Below are 21,945 nucleotides of genomic sequence, written 5' to 3' on the forward strand. Positions count from 1 at the left end.
ATGTCCCCAGGGGCGGTGTGTCACCCTCTGCCCTAACATGGGCAGCTGTGAGCTGCTTTGATGGGTGTGGCTGTGTCCTTTCACACCCAGTGGTTAAAGGAGCCACTTCATTCGTTCATCTCAGAAACATCTGAATGCCTTCTTTGTGCCAGGCTTAGTGACTGAGACAGTCCCTGCCACCAGGGAACTCCCTGTAGTCTCCCGAGAAAGTTCTGTGATCTGAGGGACGTGGGGCTCAGGGGACCAGAAGCACAGCCAGAGGCCGTGGGAGCTGACTTTTTCCATTCATCAATTCCTTTTCAGCGTGTGTGGGGTGTTTGGCTCTGTAGGTTGCCCTCCGTACCGGGGGACGGGAATGAGACTTAGGCGTACGGGGCAGTGACAGGACCACACTGGAACCAGGAAGCAGCAAGTCCTACAAGGGTGTCGGGGAGAGAAATGGCATCGGGGCATCAGGGGAGAGAGAATTCCCTCGGGGACAGCCTGGGAGCTCTTTGCCAGGAGATGGGCAGGGATGGGAGAGGCGCTTCCCGGAGACTCTCTGAGCAGGACCCAGTGCCCCCAGGTGGGACACGAACACTCAGGTAGGTCAGGGAGTACAGGAGCCTCATAGATGGCAGCAAGTGCCCCGCAGAGACTGGCGCAGGCCAGATTTCCTTTATCTGATCCACAGAGTCAGCAGCAGTTCAGGGAGGACCTGTGTAAGATGGCAGAGCACCGTGGATGCATTTTAGAAAGCCTTGAACTGGTGCTAAATAAATAATCACACTGTTTATTCTGGGATGGAGAGGGGGGATGCCCTCTCTCTGTGCTAATGGCAGGGGCGTGGCTCTCTGGCTGGCTGGCAGGGCAGACTCCGCCACATCCCAAGTCCGGATCGCAGAACGGCCCTGGAAAGAACCTCTCTGTTCTGACTTCTGTTTCTACTTTCGGCACCCGCCTGTGTACCTAGAGAAGGGAGTGCCAGGTTAATTGTTGCCTCCTGTGCTGTTACTAGGTTACTATGTAAAAGCAGAAATGTGCTTCTAATGATTTTCGTTGTTGCTGCTACCTTACGAACCAGATGCTTTTATCTAAATGAGTTGCTACAAAGCAAGGGAGGCCTGTGAGGACTGCTAGGCTACGTCTGTCTTCCGCGGGCAAGCTCAGGCTCTGTGCGTGAGGCTGAAATCTCCCCATTCTCTTCGCATCAGCAAGCTTACAAGTAAGAGTGAAAATATGCATTGGCATCTGTCATGAATGAGCCTCCAGCTGGCCTAGATGAGGGGACTCAGGAGCAAGTGGAGGGGTCTCTAGCCTGCGATGGTCATTGTGTCCTGTTCCACTTGGCTCAGGAGGTCTTTAGGCCTCTTGGGTCATGGTGGGTGGGAAGAAGGGCAGCCATTATGCGATTCCTTCAGTTCTCTTCCTGAATGGGGGTTAGGACCACACTGCAGCCCAGCAGATGGTCAACGCCTGGCTTGACATGTCGTATGTGCTCCACTAATGGTCATCAGAGGCAGGCAGGGATGTGAATGATACTTGCTCAGAGCTTTTTAGGCTTCAAAATAAGGAGTGGCAGCCAACATGGGGGCAAGAAGGGCCCCCGGATTATATTAGGAACCAGGAGACAGGGACTCTAATTTCTGCTCTGCCTTGATGGGCTGAGTGACCTTGAGCAAGACACTAGACCTCTCTGGGCTTTGATTTGCTCCTTGGTACAATAAATGATAACAATAACCCCTTTCTGTCTATCTCCTAGAGTCCCTTTCATGATCTAGGACAAGAAGCTGTGTGAAAACACTTCGCAACCTGAAAGCACTTAGGTCACAGGAGGAGGTAACATAAATCATTTATCTTTAGCCTTAGAGGTTCCAACAAATTGGAGTTGGAGTGGGCGTGGCCAAGGAGTCTGTTCTGGGGCACATGGAACCTAGCTGCGAGACGGCTCTGGCCAGTGCCCTGCGAGCTTTCAGCTCTATTCTCACGATATGAGAGAGCAACCTTGGAAGGGTTAGCATGGCATTCAGGGCTGCGTCTCCCGATGCTTAGGCTTCCCTTAGCATTTCTGCTCTGATATCTTTGGTCTTTTTATATCTTCAGGCTTTTACACAAGCTGTTCCCCTTGCCGGCAGTGCTCCCTGCACACGCATATAAATGCACAGATTTCGATTTCCAGCTTTAAGTCACCTCTCCTTTGAAGCCTGTGGTTTGGATCAAACTAAGCTGGTTGCTGAGTATTCTCACCCCCTCAAATGTACGCTCTGGGTCAGGGGTTTTTGTTTCATGCGGTCGCTGTGATAACCCCAGCTCCTACAACAATGCCTAGCATTATAGTAGATGCTCAGTAAGTATTGTTCAGTAAATGAGTTGCTCTTCCATAGCACTTGGTATAAATTTTTGTTGGATTTATCACATATTTGCCACATAAGGATTGATTACATTAGGCCAGGGGCAGTGGCTCACGCCTGTAATCCCAGCACTTTGGAAGGCTGAGGCGGGTGGATCACGTGAGGTCCGGAGTTCAAGACCAAGCTGACCAACATGGAGAAACCCTGTCTCTGCTAAAAATACAAAAATGAGCCAGGTGTGGTGGCGCATGCCTGTAATCCCAGCTACTCGGGAGGCTAAGGCAGGAGAATCGCTTAAACCCAGGAGGCGGAGGTTGCAGTGAGCTGAGATCATGCCATTGCACTCTAGCCTGGTCAACAAGAGCAAAACTCCTTCTCAGAAAAAAAAAAAAGAGAAAAAAGAATTGATCACATTTATCATGTAAGAATTCATAGGTACTTGCTGCCCCACCGGACTGAGAGCTCCTTGCAGGCAGGGCTTTTGCCTGACCTTTCTGGATCCCAGACATAGGACAATGTACAATGTGGCTACCAGTAAGTGTTGAAGGAATGAATGAATGAGTGTTGCATCACTCTTTGGTTTCACCATGTGCTGGGTATTCATCCTATAATCCCCAGTACTCCTGGCACTATTTGTCCAGTTGTAAGAGAGAGAGGGGTAGAGCTGGTGGGGGATGGGGGGAGAGGGGGGAGAGGAGAAATTTATGATTAGAAGACAAAAGCTTAAATGTCTTTCTGAGTAGCCTGAGTATAAGTAAATGAGATCATCCCCACAGGATGGAAGTCCATCAATTTCAGAGCATGGTCACTCAATGTATACACACACGGTGCTTTCCCTGAGCAGGACGTACACATGGTGCTTTCCCCTGTTCGATACTTTTGTGCGAGTTAGAATGAGGTACTCCTCTCTCCGAACTCTCAAGGGCACGGAGATACTCTCAGAGAACAGGCTGGGGGTCAGCCCCCATGTCTACTTGGCCAGGTGCCCTCACAGAGGACACAAACTCACAACTGTTCCCCACAGCCCCAGCCACTGGAGCAGGTGCAAGGTAAGCAAGGAGACAGGGTGCTTAGAAAATCAAATTTTACAGCCGGGCGCGGTGGCTCAAGCCTGTAATCCCAGCACTTTGGGAGGCTGAGGCGGATGGATCATGAGGTCAAGAGATCGAGACCATCCTGGTCAACATGGTGAAACCCCGTCTCTACTAAAAATACAAAAAATTAGCTGGGCATGGTGGTGCGTGCCTGTAATCCCAGCTACTCACGAGGCTGAGGCAGGAGAATTGCCTGAACCCAGGAGGCGGAGGTTGCAGTGAGCCGAGATTGCGCCATTGCACTCCAGCCTGGGTAACATGAGTGAAACTCCGTCTCAAAAAAAAAGAAAATCAAATTTTACCATGAAAATAAGCTCTGAGGTTTGTGGAGCTGTTTCTAGCCCAGGGGCCAAACGAGGTTCTGCAGCCAGACTGGACTGCTGTGCGCCCCTCCATCTTACCTGCCATTCGCTAAGAGAAATTGCCCTTGTGCATGTGAACCTCAGCTTCCTGGCTTCCAGGACTGGGGAAAGAGTCCACCCTGGGCATCTCCAGCCTTTTGCTGACCATCTCCACCCACTGTTTAGCATGGGGCTGAGTGGAACAGACAAGAGAGATGGGGGGGGTGGCCTTCCACAATCCTGAATCAGGTGGCGTTTTGGTGGCCATCCTTAGCCATCTCTCATCTCCCCCCAGTCCCATCTCAACACTCAGATGCTGTGAGCCAACCAGCCCCTCAACTTTTGTTTTGAGATGCAGTCTAGCTCTGTGGCCCAGGCTGAAGTACAGTGGTGTGATCTCAGCTCACTGCAACCTCTGCTTCCTGAGTTCAAGCAATTCTCCTGTCTCAGTTTTCCGAACAGCTGGGACTACAGGCATACATCACCATGCCTGGCTAATTTTTGTATTTCCTAGTAGAGATGGGGTTTGGCATGTCAGTCAGGCTGGTCTCGAACTCCTGACCTCAGATGATCCGCCTGCCTCGGCCTCCGAAAGTGCTGGGATTACAGGCGTGAGCCACTGCTCTTGGCCGGAACCAGCCTCTTTTATGGGCTCTTGGCAGAACTGACTACCATTCCCCATTGTGGGGTTACAGAACGAGGCTGCTGACCAGCTTCTGTGGCTGGGGAAACGGGAGTCTCCTACCCTCTTTCCAGGGAGCCCTGACTGGGGTGGGAGCTGTGCCCAGGTCCCAGTCAGAGAAAAGCAGTAAGCTTTCTACTCCATTTGTTTTCACTTTGCTACGTTCCAGAAAGGATTGCAGCGTACTTAAAAGGATACATTAAGACATCATAAATCAAAAGCAGGAGAGAGAATCACAAGTGTAGGAGCAGGAAATGGGGAAGGGAACGTTGCCTACATAAAACCATATTTAGAAAGTGCCATACATGGGCTACAGGTGGGCCCCAAGTTTGCCTCCAGGCTTGGCAATGCATCTGACCTTGGCCACCCATCAGAATCACCTGGGGAGCTTTACAAAAATACGAATGCCTGGATCCCCCTCCCAGAGACTGTGATCTCATGGATGTGGTATGAGAATTTTAAAAATCTCCCTGGGTGATGTCATATGCAGCCAGAGCGGAGAGCTACTGTTTAGAGAGCTTGGAAGAGGCAAACAGGAAGCTGATCTGTGTGTTACATGATTTCTGGGTCCATGAGATCCCAGGACGGTGGCTCGGGAGGAGAATATGTCTGTGGTGAAATCAGAGACACCTCTCCCAAGGGTCCTAGCAAAGGAGTCACAAGTGACAGGATAAACATTAACTGCCACAGAATCCCAAATGAGGGTGCACTGCTTTAACCTGGAGGGCAGCAGATAGTCTACCAGTTTGTAGAGTTCATGTAAAAGCGTTCCGGTGGGGTGAGATGAACACAGTACAGCACAGCCAAGGTACCCAGCTTTTGGATGGCTTGATCCAGGCGGTAGACTGATTGATTGATTGATTAGACATGGAGTCTCGCTCTGTCGCCCAGGTTGGTGTGCACTGGCACAATTTTGGCTAGCTGCAACCTCTGCCTCCCGGGTTCAAGCGATTCTCCAGCCTCAGCCTCTTGAGTAGTTGAGATTACAGGCATGTGCCACCACGCCCAGCTAATTTTTTGTATTTTAGTAGACACGGGGTTTCACCACGTTGGACAGGCTGATCTCGAACTCCTGACCTTGTGATCCGTCTGCCTCGGCCTCCCGAAGTGCTGGGATTACAGGTGCGAGCCACTGCACCTGGCCTGGGCGGTAGATTTTAAAAGATCCGAAAGACTAGACAAATCGCACATCACCCAGGAATATTGTTTTGCAAAATCTTTATAACTTCCATCTCAATTCCTCAAGGCATAGAATTCAGGAACTTGGTAATAACACCTATGAGTTGAAAGTAGTGGTTAAAGATTTCAAACACACTGATATCCACCCTCATGAGAACAATCAGAATATCTTGGGGAAGGACCCAGACATCTGTAGTTCTTTTTTTTTTTTTTTTTGGAGACAGTCTCCCTCTGTCACCTAGGCTGGAGCGGTGCAGGGGCACAACCTTAGCTCACTGCAACCTCCACCTCCTGGGCTCAAGTGATTCTTGTGACTCAGTCTCCAGAGTAGCTGGGACTACAGGCGTGTGCCGCCATGCCTGGCTAATTTTTGTATTTGTAGTAGAGTTGGGGTTTTACCATGTTGACCAGGCTGGTCCCGAACTCCTGACCTCAAGTGATCCGCCTGCCTTGGCTTCCCAAAGTGCTGGATTACAGGCATGAACCACCGCGCCCGGCCCATCTGTAGTTCTTAAAGCCCTCCGGGCGATTCCAGTGTGCACCAAGGGCTGAGAACTGCTGGCCCCGGTGGCACCATTTCTCTCCTGTCACCTTTCAAGCTCCTGAGAGGTAGGAAGGCTGGGGTGATTCCCATTTTACAGCTGAGGAGACTGAGGCTCAGAAGGTTTTACAGGGCTTTCCCAGAGTTAGTGGTGAATTTGGGACTAGAACTCAGAGTTTGCCTCCAATCCGAGGTTCCCTGCCACTACGCTGCCTATGAGGACACGCTGTCTGTGGTTCTGTAATCTGTGAACTGAATAAAATCATCTGATCCCAAGAGGTATGCATGTACAGGGCCCTGTGCTGGGCTTGTAGAGAAAAGAGGATGGTCCCTGTCCTCAGTGAGCTCATGGCCCAGGAAGGAAGGTGAGCAGCCTAAGGCAAAGGAGACAGAGATGCAGGGCTAAGGGAGGGCGGCGGGGTGAGACAGTCCCAGTACACGGCTTCCTTGGAGAGCAAGGAAGCAGCTTTATTTCGGGCAGGTGGAGTCTGAGACGCAAATCACACAGCAGGGAACTGCTAAGCAGGAGCTGCTGGAGAGTGGTCTGGACCCTGGGCCAGAGATGCCACATGGGAGTCAAGCCTGGGAACAGCTGAAGCAGAGGGAGCGGAGGGAAGGCTGGAGATACGGGGAGCCGAGGAAAGCCCTGTGGCACCAACACTGTCCCTTCCTGGCGGGAGGAGGCAGTGGAGCTGGAGGATGGCAGCTCACACGAGCAAGATGGACAGGAAGCAGGAGGACAGGCCGCTTGCTGACACCGAGGTGGACAGCACGGGCTGGGGGTGTGGTCACATGACCTTTTCAGAGTACCCAGATGCCCATTTGAAGAAGGGGCTGCAGAGCTCCCCAGGACGGCCCAGGAAATGCAGCTACAGTCAAAAGACAAGGGGGTGGCAGAGTGTCTGTGTTGGCCAGAGCAGCACTGAGATGTCTGCTGCAGGTCCCTCCTTGAGGTGGACACCACCAGGGCCAAGAGGGGAGCAGACAAGGGGAGATCTCAGGAACCAGGACTGTCCGGGGGGCGAGGGAGGGAAGGCAGGTAGAGGACTGGGGGGAGTGAAGGTGGGGGATGCGGAAGCCCAGGGCACGGCACACAGTATTCCCTAACTGCCGTTAGCTCCGGAGACATTTGCAATCTCCTTTGAGGATGCAGACGGCATGCAGGGCATTTTGCTTGCTCAGGGCAGAGGGACAAATAGCCTAATGGACAGCACTGAGATGGTCTCAATGACGGAGACAGGGGAGGCCGCCCAGGGTGGCTCCGGTGCCAGTGACAATCAGCACTGCCCTTCACCACCTCCAGAGCCCGAGGTGTCTGCTAATGCCGTTCTTGGCTCAGCATTGGGCTCTGCGCAAACCGAGTCCTCAGCTCAACTCCCCTCCACCCGTCTTCCCTGCAGTGCAGGTATCAGATTCCACTTCTGTGAGCTCGTTCCAGTATGGCCTTCTTACTTAGTTGGGTGATTTTCACCAAACCACAGAAAAGCAGAGCGCAGCCCTCCACGCTTGGCTCTTGGACGGGCCTGTTTCGTAGCAGGTTACACAGGGCCCTATGAGCTGGCACAGTTTCCACAGTAAATTGATAGCTGCTTCCACTGATCCCCAGTAGTCACAGACCTTCCAGAGGCCTCGGAACTTCCCTATCATCTTGGAAATCAATGGGACTACTGCACGGAGGGGAGGACACAGCCTGCCGCAGGCCACACACTGCAGGCACTCCCAGGCACAGTCCTGGCTGTGCGCAGTGATTTGTTTACCAAGAGCTCAGCAGGTACTGGTATGAGTAGGGGAAGGGGCAGAACAGAGACAGATCAGGTGTGATTCCCGTTCTCCAGGAACTAGCCAAGAGCTAGGAAGACAGACTTCAGTTCACAATGGGGACGCTGGTCTGGGGGCACAGAGACAGAGGCCCATGTAGGGGACACCTTACCAGCTATGCCTGGTGAGACCACCTTCGAGGTCCCTCCCCATCCTGAAGGACATGATTCCCAGAGTTTGGGACACACAAAAGAACAAGAGCCACGTGCCACCCTGCATCAGCAGCAGGGAAGAGAAGACCCCAAACAGGGTCATCATTTAAGAAACCAAGACCCACTGCCCGAGGCTGCCTCTGTTCCCTCCCCTCTCACCAAACTCACAGGCGCATCAGGAGAGCTGGCTTCTGTAAAGAGCATCTCCTCAATCTTTTCTTTGTCTAGGAGCTGGGGAGGCTAACGCTGCCAAACCGACGCTTCACTGTCTTATTTTCCAACTCCCCTTCTCTGACCCAACAGGAGGCCTGGAGGCAAAGCATCCCCCCATGCCTGGGATAACTAGCAAGGACAGCCATCCCCCGCTAGTGGTGTCGTGGGCGTGTGCCAACAGCCCACCAGCTCCCTAGGCCGGGAACCCATCTCTCTTCTGGCTGCCCCCACTGGGCTGCTGGGAGGCTGCAGGCTGGATTCACGGTGGGGTCCCGGGGTGGGGAAGCTTCCATTTCAGTGGCTGAACCTGGCCTGGCCCAGAGCCTCCTCCCACTTCCCGCTGACAACCAAGGCTGAGATTCCAAAGCCATATTTTCTCCTCTCTGTGCAAGGGTTCTAGCAGTGGACAGCCATCCCCAACCCCACTGTGTCTGAGTGCAAAGAGAAAGCTCTCTGGACAGCAGAGAATCTGGAGGGCAGGAGCCTTGTTGGTCTCAAGCTCTGCCTCAGCTGCAGGGGGAGCTGGAGTTCAGCCCCAGGCAGAGGCCAGGAGGCCACTGGTCAGAGGGCACGGGGGTGGGCTGCTGAGGATACAGCAGTCCCAGGGCCACTATGGCCTGTGCTCACTCAGCACTAGGCCCTATGTGTTATGCAGACGCAGCTTGGACTTTTTTTTTTTTTTCTGAGATGGAGTTTTACTCTTGTTGCCCAGGCTGGAGTACAATGGCGCAATCTTGGCTCACTGCAACCTCCGCCTCCCCGGTTTAAGCAATTCTCCTGTCTCAGTCTCCTGAGTAGCTGGGATTACAGGCTTGTACCACCATGCCTGGCTAATATTGTATTTTTAGCAGAGATGGGGTTTCTCCATGTGGTCAGGCTGGTCTCGAATTCCTGACCTCAGGTGATCCACCTACCTTGGCCTCCTAAAGTGTTATGATTACACCGTGCCCGGCCCTGGTGATGGCTTTCTATACGGAGCTGGACTCCCGACCTTAGGTGATTTGCCCGCCTAGGTCTCCCAAAGTTCTGGGATTACAGGCATGAGCCACTGCGCCCAGGCTGCAGCTTGGACTTCTAAAGGCTCAAGTCCCACATGGACATACGAGGCTGGGCCAGCTGGGCCTCCACTGTCCTGGATCCCAGAGCCCACTCCCCCGCCCTCCAGCCTGCTTCACTCCAGGCCTGGCGCCTCTCCCTTCAGCAGCATCAAACGTGGCAAACGTCGTCGACCCCAGCTCCAGGCCTCCTTGCCTCAGCAGGCACATTCCTGGCCTGCCCAGTGGGAGCTAAAGTGGATCCCAGATTGCAGATTCCATTCACAAGATTTTGCCCTCCCAAGGCAGGCCAGGTTCCCCTGTGTTTCTGGCTGCCTGATCCTGCTTGGAGAACCTGGAATCTAAATTTTAAGCCAGGCCTCTAAACCCAAGGAAGTAATCAAATGGCTATGTAGATACATATGCAACCATATTTGTTGTGCTGTTATTTGTCACAGTAAAATATTTGAAATATGCTAAATGTCCATCATTAGGGCATGAAGTGAGTCATGTATGCTATTATATCCACAGAGTAGACAGTCTGTGAAAATGGTGATACAGATTTCCATTTCCTGATATACAAGATGCCTTGACACATTGCTGAATCTGAATAACATGCCCCCCAGACAGCACTCACAGTCGAGCCTGTGTGCATGTGTGTGCCTGTGGTGTACTCTTTACGTATATGCATAAGTAAAAGCCTGGAAAGAAACACTAAAATGGTTATCTCTGGGCAACAGGATTCTAAGTCATTTATGTATTTTTAGCTACTATCCTTTAAAATCCCTTTATAATGACTAAATAACATTTTCATATTTAATAATACATTTTAATAACAAAACTTAATTATAAAACTTAATTACAGTTTTTAATGAGGTTAAAGGCCACCTAGCTGCTGGCCATCCCCAGATCTAACCTCCTGGGGAAAGCCAAGACCTAGGTAAGCAAGGAAGAGTCACAGGGATTCTTTGATGGGGCGCCGTGGCTCACACCTGTAATCCCAGCACTTTGGGAGGCTGAGGCGGGTGGATCACTTGAGGTCAGGAGTTAGAGGCCAGCCTGGCCAACATGGCAAAACCCCTTCTCTACTACAAACACAAAAATCAGCTGGGCATGAGAGCATGCGCCTGTAGTCCCAGCTACTTGGGAGGCTGAGGTAGGAGGATCACTGAACCCAGGATATAGAGGCTGCAGCGAGCCAAGACTGTGCCATGGCACTCCAGCCTGGGCAGCTGAGTGAGCCTCTGTCTCCAAAAAATAAAATAAAATAAAATAAAAAGAGTCATATAGAGAGATTCTTTAAAATGGCTTAGCTGGGCCAGGCGTGGTGGCTCAAGCCTGTAATCCCAGCACTTTGGGAGGCCGAGGCGGGTGGATCACAAGGTCAAGGGATCGAGACCATCCTGGTCAACATGGTGAAACCCCGTCTCTACCAAAAATACAAAAAATTAGCTGGGCATGGTGGTGTGTGCCTGTAATCCCAGCTACTCAGGAGGCTGAGGCAGAAGAATTGCCTGAACCCGGGAGGCGGAGGTTGCGGTGAGCCGAGATCGCGCCATTGCACTCCAGCCTGGGTAACAGGAGCGAAACTCCGTCTCAAAAATAAATAAATAAATAAAAAATAAAATAAAATAAAATAAAATGGCTTAGCTAAGCCCCAGTACCAGTTTATCACATGCCTGTGGTAAAAATCCCACTGAGGAAGAGGGCGAGGGGACCTACTGCATTTTCCTCCCTTCCCCCAGACATTCAGTGTGAGAGGAGAGAGCTGGCTATGCTCAGGCCTGATGCCTTTCATATTTCCAGGTGAGCTGAGCAGGGACCTACCTTGTGCCGCCCGTCTCTGGCAAGCTCAGGATTCGTCCCCAGGATGCGAAAACCTCGATGGCCACCAACACTTAGCAAAGTGTGAGCATCACCAGGAAGCCAGACAGTCTAGAAAGAGAGGGAAAAAGAGTGGGGTAGGGGTGGGGAAAAGGTATCATTTTTTCTTTTTCTTTTTGTTGGCAAAAGGATCTCGTCTGAATTCCAGCATCCTGGATGGTCCCCACACTAACTGGATGCTAGTCCCCGCCTCAGATGTCCCAGAGGCTGAGCTGCATACTGTGGATTATCTCACACGGGCTGTGTACAAACTGCCAGCTCACGCAGATTACGGGGCGAAGTGGGTAGCGGGGTATTCCTAGCGGCAGACGTGAGGCGGCCCTCCCCGCTCCTCCCCGCTCCTCCCAGCACGCACAGCCCTAATCCCCACCATCGAGCCACTGACACTGAGTAAGAGAGACAACAATGGCATTGTCTTCTATCTAATCCGAACTAAGAAATTCCAGCAACGGGGAAAAAGAAAAAATTTAAATCTTTAATCTAATACTGAAAAGGACACAAACTCTAGAACTACAAAAACAAATCATTACTGTTTTCACACAATGGGTAAGAAGACCTTGAGGGGCAAAGAATAGGTTCCCCAGGGAGAATTTTTTTTTTTTTAATTTATAGATTTAATACCTAGGAGAAAGAGGCTATCTATTATGGGGAGGCAGGGCTACTCCTGGTTCCTTCTTTTAAATGTAATCTATGAGAAAGCCATCTTCACGACGGGAAATGGCATCCCCCACTGCAAAACACACGACTGTCATTACCTGGGAATCAATATATTTTTTTTAACTGAATATATCATTATCAATTGATTTTCCTTTTTCCTCTTAGCACTCTAGAGTCCCGGGTAGCAGGAGAAAGCTTTAATGCGATATGAAGGATTTGGACAGGTAAATAAGTTATTGTAAACTCATTCTGCCTTATGGCCAGCTTCCCTCTGACGACGCGACGGGTCTTTCTCAGATCCTCTCAACCTGAGCTTTTTCAGTGGCTACTGAAAGAGACACATGTGAGCCATATCAAATAGCCATTTTAAAGCTGAAGGTGGCAAAAATATTACTTTTCCCAAGGATAGAATGTTCCCTTTACGACTGAGAAATAACCTCTACGGGGACGCAAAATAAGCCAAGGTCACCATTTAAGTTTGACACAGAACCAAAGTGGCAAGTACATTTCCTCTACCAGGCCTATGTGCAGGACGAGGAGAAATTGATCCCTTTGACCACAAGGTATTGGCGACACTGGTGATCGATGTCATTCTGGGAAAGATCCTTGGCAGGTAAGTGCTGGTGAAGAGAGAGGTCTAGGAGATAGGGGTCAAACCATTTTTAGGTGCCTAAGAATCACATCTATTCATTCATTCATTCATTTAATAAATATTGATTCCCTGTGCGTGTCAGGCAGTATGTTCAAGGCACTGTGAATATGTGGGCAATCAAAACAGAAAAATATTCCTGCCCTCAAGAAGTGCATATTCTAGAGGGTGGAAACATAGAATATACACCTAAAAAGCGGTGAAAATTGTATCATATTTTGGGCAGTAGTATGTGCAATTTATTAGAGAAGAAATGGAGCAGGGTAGGGTGCATGTTGTGTGAGTGGTGGGGGGCACGGTGCAGTTTAAATAGGGTGGGCAGTGCCAATCTTGTGAGTGGAGGACATTTGAGCACATACTTCAAGGAGATGAGGAGTGGGTCCTGTGGGCATCCCGCCCTAAGTGTTCCAGGCAGAGGGAAGAGCCAGTGCGAACACGGCTGGTATGTTCCAGGACCAGCAAGGAAGCCACTGTGGCTGGCAGAGGGAGGTTCTAGTAAGAGATGAGGCCAGAGAGGTGGGCACCCTGACTGTGTAGGACCCTGTAGGCCACTGTGAAGTCTACTAACTTGAGAGCCCAAAGATCCCAGCCACTATCTTTAGAAGGGGCTCCCAATTTCTTGAGCCAAAACCGAGCTCACGTCGGGTTAATTCACTTCCTTTCCAGGCCATGCCAAATGAATATGGAATGGGCTAGACTGGAGCCTGGAGGGACAGTGGTGGGAAGGAAGTGCAGGCTGTCTAAGCCTGTCCTGACGACAGTGGCCTTGCCCTTCCTTCTCTGTGGTCCCTACCTCTAGGGGAGACAGTTCTGAAATGGTTCTGAACAAAAATAAACCAGAGGCACAGCTGAGTTCTCTGAGACTTTTCCTTCCTGTGCTGATGAAAAGGTCTAGAAGTGAATGACCCGTTGGCTATTATAGACTGCACTGGGTACCTTCTGTTGGTCGCTCTCGGCCTGCCTTCCACCTTCTCCACCCTGTTCTTTCCACCTCTCCCAGGCGAGCCCTGGGAAGCTCACCCGACCTGCATGGAGAGCATCCCTCGAGTTCTGGAGCCTCTGCACTAGCAGAAGACTGGGGACAGGCTGGGGTTGGCTGCTGGCTCCCTGCTTCCCTCCCTGTCTGTGTCTTCATAAGCAGGCTGTCCCTCAACTGCAGGTCATGGCTCTAGTTGAGGAACAAGAAGCTCTACAAGGCTCTCTCTCTGGATTCCAGTAATAGCTTCCTCCCCTGAACATTACACTCAAAGGCAGTAAGTAATTCCCCTTATCCCATCATCAGCCCAGAGGCACAGCGCTATGATGGTTTCCTTATACTGTGCCTATACATTTGTGGATAGCCCTTTTACTTAATTCTCTTCAAATTGCACATTTGACTATGTCTATTTCAAGACCCCAAAGGATACATTCACAGAGAGGGTTAAAAGCAAGACCCTGGAATCAGACACATCTGAATTAGAATTCTAACACTGCTACTTAGTTTTGTGACAGCAGGTAAGTCTTTAACTCCTAGGAGCCTCTGTTTCCAGTTCTTAAAGCTCCTCTTCCTCCTCCTCAGCATCACCATCTCAGCAGTGCTATCACCTGCTCAAAGTCCCAGGGCAAGCAGCACCTGCTTCACAACATCTTTGCCCACCCCTCCCAGAAACTCTTCCCTGGAAAGCGTTTCTAACTGTTCTCGGTTCACATCTGGCATCAGTTCATGCCTCAGTGATTTTATTTATTTTCTCACATCTTTCCTTTCTTGTTCTTTTCCATCCACCCAACCTCCACCCCTTGCAGTTAGACCCTGGGCTTCCTGAGAATAGACAGTATCTTTTGGAATCTCTGGCCCACAGCACCCACTGCGTGCTGGTGTATAATTGATGCTTGACTCATTATTGTCCTTGGGAGGCCTATAAGCTACATCCATGCACCTAAGCACATTCCACTTTATTGAGATACATGTTACTTAAAAGTTATTTAAAAATACATTACTAAAAGCCAATTTTTACTAATACTTTTGTTCCCAAGTTAACATTGTAAAACCTTATGTTTTCAAAGATCATGGCCCAGGAAAATGAATCCCAGGAATAAACCCAGGAAAAACAGGGAGATAGTTATGGTTTTCTGTCTCCAGATAGACAGACTGCTTCAGGGCTTAATTTGTGACACTTTTGGTCAAATTGACCTTTTCCCTTCCACTAATTTCATCAAAGGACAGCTTACAGTCTTAAGGAAAACAAACTGTAAAAGCCAAAGAACAGAGGACTCTAATTTATTTTAAAAATACAGTAGGTAGTCAGTCACCACTTGTGAAAGGGGTCTTATGGCTGTCAGCTTCCAAGGTACTTAAGAGATGCTAATTGACCTTGACAAGGCATAAAGACCAACGTAAAAGCAAGACCCTTGAATGGGCTATTTGTGTTAAATGCTGGGAGAGCTTCCAAATGAAGCCAGAGAAAAATTTTGCGATCTAGTTTACCTCTAAGTCTGTAAATATAGTTCCCAACATGAACCAAATTGATGGTCAAGAGAATGAAAAACAAGGGCCCCAGGATTTTCACTTTTCTATAAAATACACATTTTTTTTCTTCTTTTGGAAAGAAACTGCCGTAAGAGAGGAGAAACCAATTAGGGAGCCTCCAGTTTGACACAGATCAGAAAGCAGCCCTGCCGGGGTCTTAACCATACTTTCCAATTATGGGTCCAGAACCCAGAAGTTCAACACCCCTCAGCAAACTGGGCAACAAAGAGCCTTTCTTCCTTGGAAAAGAACAGCAAAGGAACCGGAGGCTGTAAACTGTAGGGAAGAAACCAGCTCCCAAGCCCACCCTGCTGTCAGCCCAGGTGTGGGACTCCGCGGCACCTCTGACCCTGGGTGGGAATGCCTGCTCCAGTGTGTCCTTCAAGAGGAACGCTCATTCATATTCTTTTTCTTTTAAGATGAGAGAATAACAGGCCATCTATCCATTAATAATATCAACCATGGGTTCACCAAAGCCTGCAGGCTTCTTGCCAACACAAAAATAAGCACTCTCAAAAGGTTTATCCATCAGGTTCACGACAGTTCACGAGCCAGTGTCCGGAAGGCACTGCTTTTTAAAGGGGAGAGTGAAGATGCAAAGGTGGAGTGAGTCATGGGAGTCCACCCAGCACAACGCAGAGATTTCCTATTCCATTAAGGAGCCGCAGTTGGCCACTGATGAGATCAGCTGGTAGGGATGCGCCTCCTGGCATGCTTTCTTGTAGGCGGGTATTCAAAGACAGTGTCTGCAGAAACCAGGCTGATGACTGAGAGATAACAATGTTTTCACAAGGCTTGAAGTTGACAAAGCCTAGCTCATTCTTATTTTCTCATTTACCTGTTCTAACAAATTTATGATCTGTTACTTTTATAATTACTTTTATAAAAAGCTGATTACTTTTATAATCCTCATTTTACAGATGAGGAAACAGAGGCTCATGGCAAAAAAAAAAAAAAAAAAAAAGATTGTCCAAAGTCACACAGCAAGTAATGGAGGGAGCTGAACAGGAACCCCGGATCTTCCGCCTCCCATGCCAGGCTTTTGTTCCTGGGCCTCCACCTGCCTTCACCCCTCTCCTCCTGAATCCCCCCCACCTCCACCAGAGATATCCTTCTGCACTCTCTGGAGTACAGAAACTGTCCAGGCAAAACACTGGAGACTATCACAAGAAGGGCACACGTGCCACCCAAGGAGGCTTCCTGTTGGGCCAGCACAGCACCAAAGGGGCCCATCTCCTAGTCCCCTTGGCTTGTTTGGGGCAAGGAGAATGGGAAGATAAAACAAGGTGTTTGTAGTCGGACTGCATCCTAAATTATGCTGTGACATGACTCTACCGGAAACCCACCATGAAAGATTTCAGGGGAAAAAATTTTGCAAACTCAGATCCCCTCAAAACAATTTTTTAAAAATACACAGCAGACCCCTCCAAAATGAAATGAACTCAGACTCACCCAACTCAGCCCTGCCACTCAATGCTGGCACACACCCCACCCCCGCCCTCCCTCACCAGTTAATACAGATTCTGGAACCAGAACCGGGATGACCCTTGCTTTTCCACAAGATGAGGAGAAAGAAGCCAAAGGTGCCAACTGGACCTACTAAAGCCTGACTCACCCACAACAGCACTGAAGATGTCGGCAGGGAAGACCCACCTGGCACGTAGTAGATGCTCAGTAAAGAGTAAAGCTCTGTTCAAAGAAGGAAATTGCCTACACAGTTCAACTCATTTTCCATAATTTTTCTTTGAACATCTGGAAGATGTTCACACCATAGGTTCATGATTGGAATATAAACCAGCTTTAAAAAAATCAGACATTGCTTCCAGATTTTGCTCTTATAAACAGGCCTTCATCCTCCCTATAAATTGCAATAATTCCTTCCCAGATGTTGCTTCTCCTTCAGACCCATAAATCTCAGCTTTTCATAAGGATGCTTCACCCCTGCCTGGTGCTGCGGGCTGCGCGGAGCGCTCCTGCATCTTCTCTCCCTCATTAGATGCCACACAAACCTCGAGAGGCAGGGCAGGTGCCCACGTCCCTGATTCCCTGACGGGCAGGCCAGCTGCTGGCTCTCCCAAGTTGGACTGCGGCGGGTGCGTATGTTGAGTGACGTACAGTCGCCTTTTCTCCAGCACCCTCCAGGTCGCCATGTGGGGTGGGGCGTCAGAGACTCACAGCGCCCACTCCCATCTACGGAGGCTCCACTCCCGCCGCCTTGGTGCCTTCAGGGGCACTGCCCCTTTAAAAGTCTGACTCCAGTGTGGACACAGCTCTCCTCGATTCTCCCTGACACTCCTGGGAACGGTCTATAACATTTAAACAAGACTTGACTGGAGTCTTGAGGAGTCAAACAAAACAACAGGCAAGGAAGTAGGCGCGGGCAATGAAAAGAAAGCCACACGCAGCCAGGCCACTCGGCTCCCAGTCGGATTTCCAGGAGGGCCCCGGAGTCCTGGTCAGGCCCATCCCAGACCAGGGGGCGACATCACCTCAGCATCCACCAGACAGGAACTCACACCCAGGCAGGAGTCCCCCTCAAGTCTGAGCCCCACAAGCAGAGCCCAGAGAGAGTAGGGCTTCCCTGTTCCCTTCTGCCTTCCCTGTTCCAGGTTCTCGTCTGAGATCTGTCTCTTCCCTGGTGATCAGCCCTATGTTTGCCCAGTTCTTCAGGGGAGCCTGTGACCTGCACCCCAAGCACTTGGGTAGTCAGCCACATCAGGAAACACCACAAGCCCTCTAGCCAGATCAAAGCTGTCGGTGTTGGGGCTGGAGACGGCTGTGGGGACAGGAGAGGCAGACACCACACGAGTTCACTCCTAGGCTCTGGAACGACCCAGTCTGGTCCACAGGTGCAGCTGTTGATGCTGGGCGGGTGGGGTGGGGGTCCTCTTGAAGCCCCCACCCCTTTAGGGCGTGGCCTTTTGATAGCTTTAAAAGAGGAGCCATGGGAACAGAATGGCTTCACAGTTTAAAACAAGGTGGGTAGGCCTGGCACAGCAGCTCATGCCTGTAATCCCAGCACTTTGGGAGGCCAAGGCAGATGGATCATGAGGTCAGGCATTTGAGACCAGCCTGGCCAATGTAGTGAAACCCCATCTCTACTAAAAACACAAAAATTAGCTGGGCAAGGTGGTGGGCACCTGTAATCCCAGCTATTCAGGAGGCTGAGGCAGGAGAATCGCTTGAACCTTGGAGGCGGAGGTTGCACTGAGCAGAGATTGCGTGACTGCACTCCACCCTGGGCGACAGTACGAGACTCTGTCTCAAAACAAAAAACAAATAAACAACAAAAAACAAGGTGGGCTATTAGACTTTGTGAACTGGTGGTCCCTCACAGAGATGCAGAGGGTCTTCTCCCCAGTCCGAACCCTGCAGCCTTGCGCGTGGACTGCACTGCACCCCCTGAGCTTCGTTTTGGGTGTCCATCCTAGCCTCAAAGGCACCAGTTCAGAGGTTGGCTTGGCCTGTGCAGTGCCCAGGAGCATGGAAGATTGATAATCTGAGGGAGCTGGGTCTAAATCTCAGCTTTGCCATTTGATGGCTGTGACCACATCTGCCCACCCTCCACTCCCACTCCCCGCCTCAAGCTCATCTGTACAACAGGGATGATATCATGAAACATCCATGGTTGTTCTGAGAATTTAATGTTCTACCCTAAGAAAGAAACAACATAGTCCGTGGTACCTATACATGGTGGCTATAACTGTTACAATGACCAAGCCTGCTGTTTGAAGGACAAAAAACACCTACAGTGCCATGGGGATGGTTGGGAGTCACACTAGATGGAGCCTTCTCTTCTACCACCTGCCGAAGAAGTGGGCATGAAGGGCACAAATGAAGAGGGGTCTTCCTCGGAAGGCGGTGGAACCAATAGGCTGACCACATGTGCAGGAGTCTGGGCTGGTTTCACATGGGTCGGCGACCACTCCCTGCTCCCTCCAGCTGTCTCCCTGAGTTTCAGCATTCCCAGTGCTCCTGCTCCCAGCCCACCTGCAGCCAGCAATTGGTAAACCAAAATCCAGGACTTAGGTCAGATGCTGCTGTAGCTTCTGTTTCGTTATTCTGCCTTTCCTTTGAGCCCAAGCCTACAGAGCCAGCTGCCGAAAACCCCTTCCCCAACACAAGTGGGTCTTAAAAGGCATTGCTTCCTCACTCAGTAAAAAAAAGCTATTTTTATTTGAATAGATCTGAAGCTGTTTTCCACACTCTCAGAATAAAAAAAAATTTTGTGAAAGAAAGGCTTTGGAGATTACAGGACTTTTTACCCAAATATGATGAGTTATCCATTTAAAAATAAACTACAGACAGGCACGTTTCTCCATACCCAGGCAGAAAGAAGCCATTACCAGGAATTTCTGTAAGTACTCTGCTTTTCTTGGCCAATGTAGAAAGTGCCTGGGAACTGGAAATAGAATGGGAAGCTAATTCTGTTTTCCTGGTCTCCACCAATGTGTGTAGGTAAGTAAGTGGCTCGATCACACCATGGCTCTGTGATCCATCTGAAGAAACACGTGGGATGGCTCACCACCGACTGCTCTTCTGCAAACGAGGCCAGCAACCGAGCAGCAGTTCAGCTCGGAGGTACCAATCATGGAGCCACAGCCTGGTACAGATTGAAGTCCAGATACAGGCAGGGTCGCCAAAGGCAGGAGAGGGTGAGTGACAAGCTCAGGTCCCACAGCCAGTCAGTGGGAGAGCTGGGATGAGACCCGGGGCTTCCTAACTCTCTGGCCACTGTCCTTTCTTTCATCCAAGATCTTTCTACAATGTAACTGTCACTGAAGAGCTTCCAGGAAAGTCCCCTAGGAAGGTCAGATAACTTATCCCAACTCGGTCTTCCTTCCTGCAGAAAGTCCCGGTCCCCTTCCCTCCCTGGTGAGCATTAAATCAAATATTCCTTGCTGTGTTATTTTTCAAGCTTGATGTTTCTAAATCCAAAAACATCTATAAATAATACATACTCATTTATATGTATACTTAAAAGATAAAAAAAAAAAAACCATAACAAAGATACCTGTAGATTCGTATGAATACTAATGGCCTACTTTAACACAGTGGAAAAACCGCTAATGAACACAGGTAACTGCAGGTACAAATTTCCCTCCACTCCATCTCAGGCCCATACACAGCAGGGGAGAGCCTCCTTTCTGAACCTACACCATTCACTGCTTCTCTCCCACGGTCACATTTAGCCATCTGCTTCTTCTTTTATATGTGGGACTGTGTATTTTTTTCCTCTTCAGTTTTATATGAAACATTTAGCAATGAACTAGCAAATAAAAATACTACATATCATCTAGAATTGTACATATAAAATTGTACTTGGCTTTAACGCGTCTAAAGGTTGATAAAAAGAAACACATAGATGCTTCTTAAAGGCTTATTTATATTTTATTACACATTACACACATTGCACTCCATTGAGAAAATTTAGAAGTGGATGTGGTTCTCTCTGTCACGAGCCCGCACGGCGAAGCTTACCACATCTACAGAACATTTTTCCTTTGGAACACAATGCACTCGTCTTGCAATTACCCCAGCGGACGGAAATGGCGCAAGTAATCCATCAGCATTCGCATTAGTCTTTGGAAGGAGGAGTTTCTCGATTGTTTTTTTTTTTTTTTTTTTTTTTTTTTGCCTTAAAGAGTATACTCTTGGCATTATCTGGCCACCCATCCTCTACCCTGCTCAGTGCCTCCTGCCTGCACTCGCTGAGGACCAGCGGGTAGGGGAGCACCATCACCTCTGAGACCCACGTGCAAGTCAGCGGGAAGGTGGCAGAGTTGGTACCTGCCCCATCACACACCCACATGCAGAAATAGAGGATGGACAGGCTGCCAATGGTGCAGGCTAAGTGAACTAAGCTAGCGGCACTGACAATGGCCGGAGGAGGAGAGCTTCTGGGCCAGGGGGACTAGGGGGATGTCACCGCAGGGCTTAAGTGAGGTCCTAGAAGAAGGTGGTGTCTGAAAGACCAACGTGAAGAGATTCAGAGGGGCAAATGTCTGCCTTTGGGTTCTCCTAAAGTGGATTCTGAAACAAGGATTTCGACAGAAGTGGGTTCTTTGGGAGCTGATCCAAGGAAGCACTGTGAGGGAGTAGGTGAGACAGGCCAGGAGAAAAGCCAACTGAGAAAGCTTCCACCATGGGGTCACCGCCAGGGGCAGCTGGGGCTCCGTCCTGCCGGGAACCCTCTGAGAGACGTGCAGAGTGCACTGGAATTGCCTCACAACAAGGCGAGGAAGCTGAGGTATTTATGCATTGCCTCCCACCTCTCACTGGTGGAGGGCTGCTTCTGCAGTATGAGTGCCCCGGCACCTCCCGCCTGCCTGCTAGGCACTCTCATACAGAGAGGCAGGAGGTGAGAGGCGTGAGCAGGTGACGCCCTGGCTGGGAGACGGGTGCCGCACCAACAGTCTCACTCTAGCAGGAAGCCAGGGCTCCCATCAGCACCTGAACGCTGCCAGGACTAGTTTCGGCACCTGCCTGGGGCTTTGTTCTCTGGGATCCGACCCTTCTGAATGAGAGGGGGCCACACTCTGCCTGCCACATACGAGACCATGAGTTTGCTCATCCCCACAGTAGATGCCGTGTCAAATGTGTTCGTAATGGGATCATCTACAATCTGTTGGCCGTGCAGCAACCATGTATGAAAAATAACATTGAGAAGCAAATTAAGCGATCTGTCTGCAAGCAGCCTGTTTAGATGAGGAAGGGCTGCTGTTGACGAATCTATTAAAATTATACATAAATTATCTAAGAGCACATAGATACATGCTCAGAATGAGGGCATTGATTATGGGCATTTTAAAAACAGCCTGGATTAAATCATCTTGTCTCACTTGAATGGAATAATAATAATTAA

General features: G+C 49.9%; 1 protein-coding gene across 1 annotated transcript in view; it reads right to left on the reverse strand.

Moving 5' to 3' along the window:
* KLHL29 (kelch like family member 29) overlaps positions 1-21,945 on the reverse strand; it is a 318,875-nt gene that overhangs the window by 222,387 nt on the left and 74,543 nt on the right. The window contains exon 2 of the mRNA XM_032293996.1: positions 11,212-11,319. The gene's annotated coding sequence lies outside the window, so the exon portion shown is untranslated. The remainder of the gene's footprint in view (positions 1-11,211; positions 11,320-21,945) is intronic.

Source organism: Sapajus apella, unplaced genomic scaffold (assembly GCF_009761245.1).
Source record: "Sapajus apella isolate SASKATOON/1434 unplaced genomic scaffold, GSC_monkey_1.0 scaffold31, whole genome shotgun sequence".
NCBI lineage: Eukaryota > Metazoa > Chordata > Mammalia > Primates > Cebidae > Sapajus > Sapajus apella.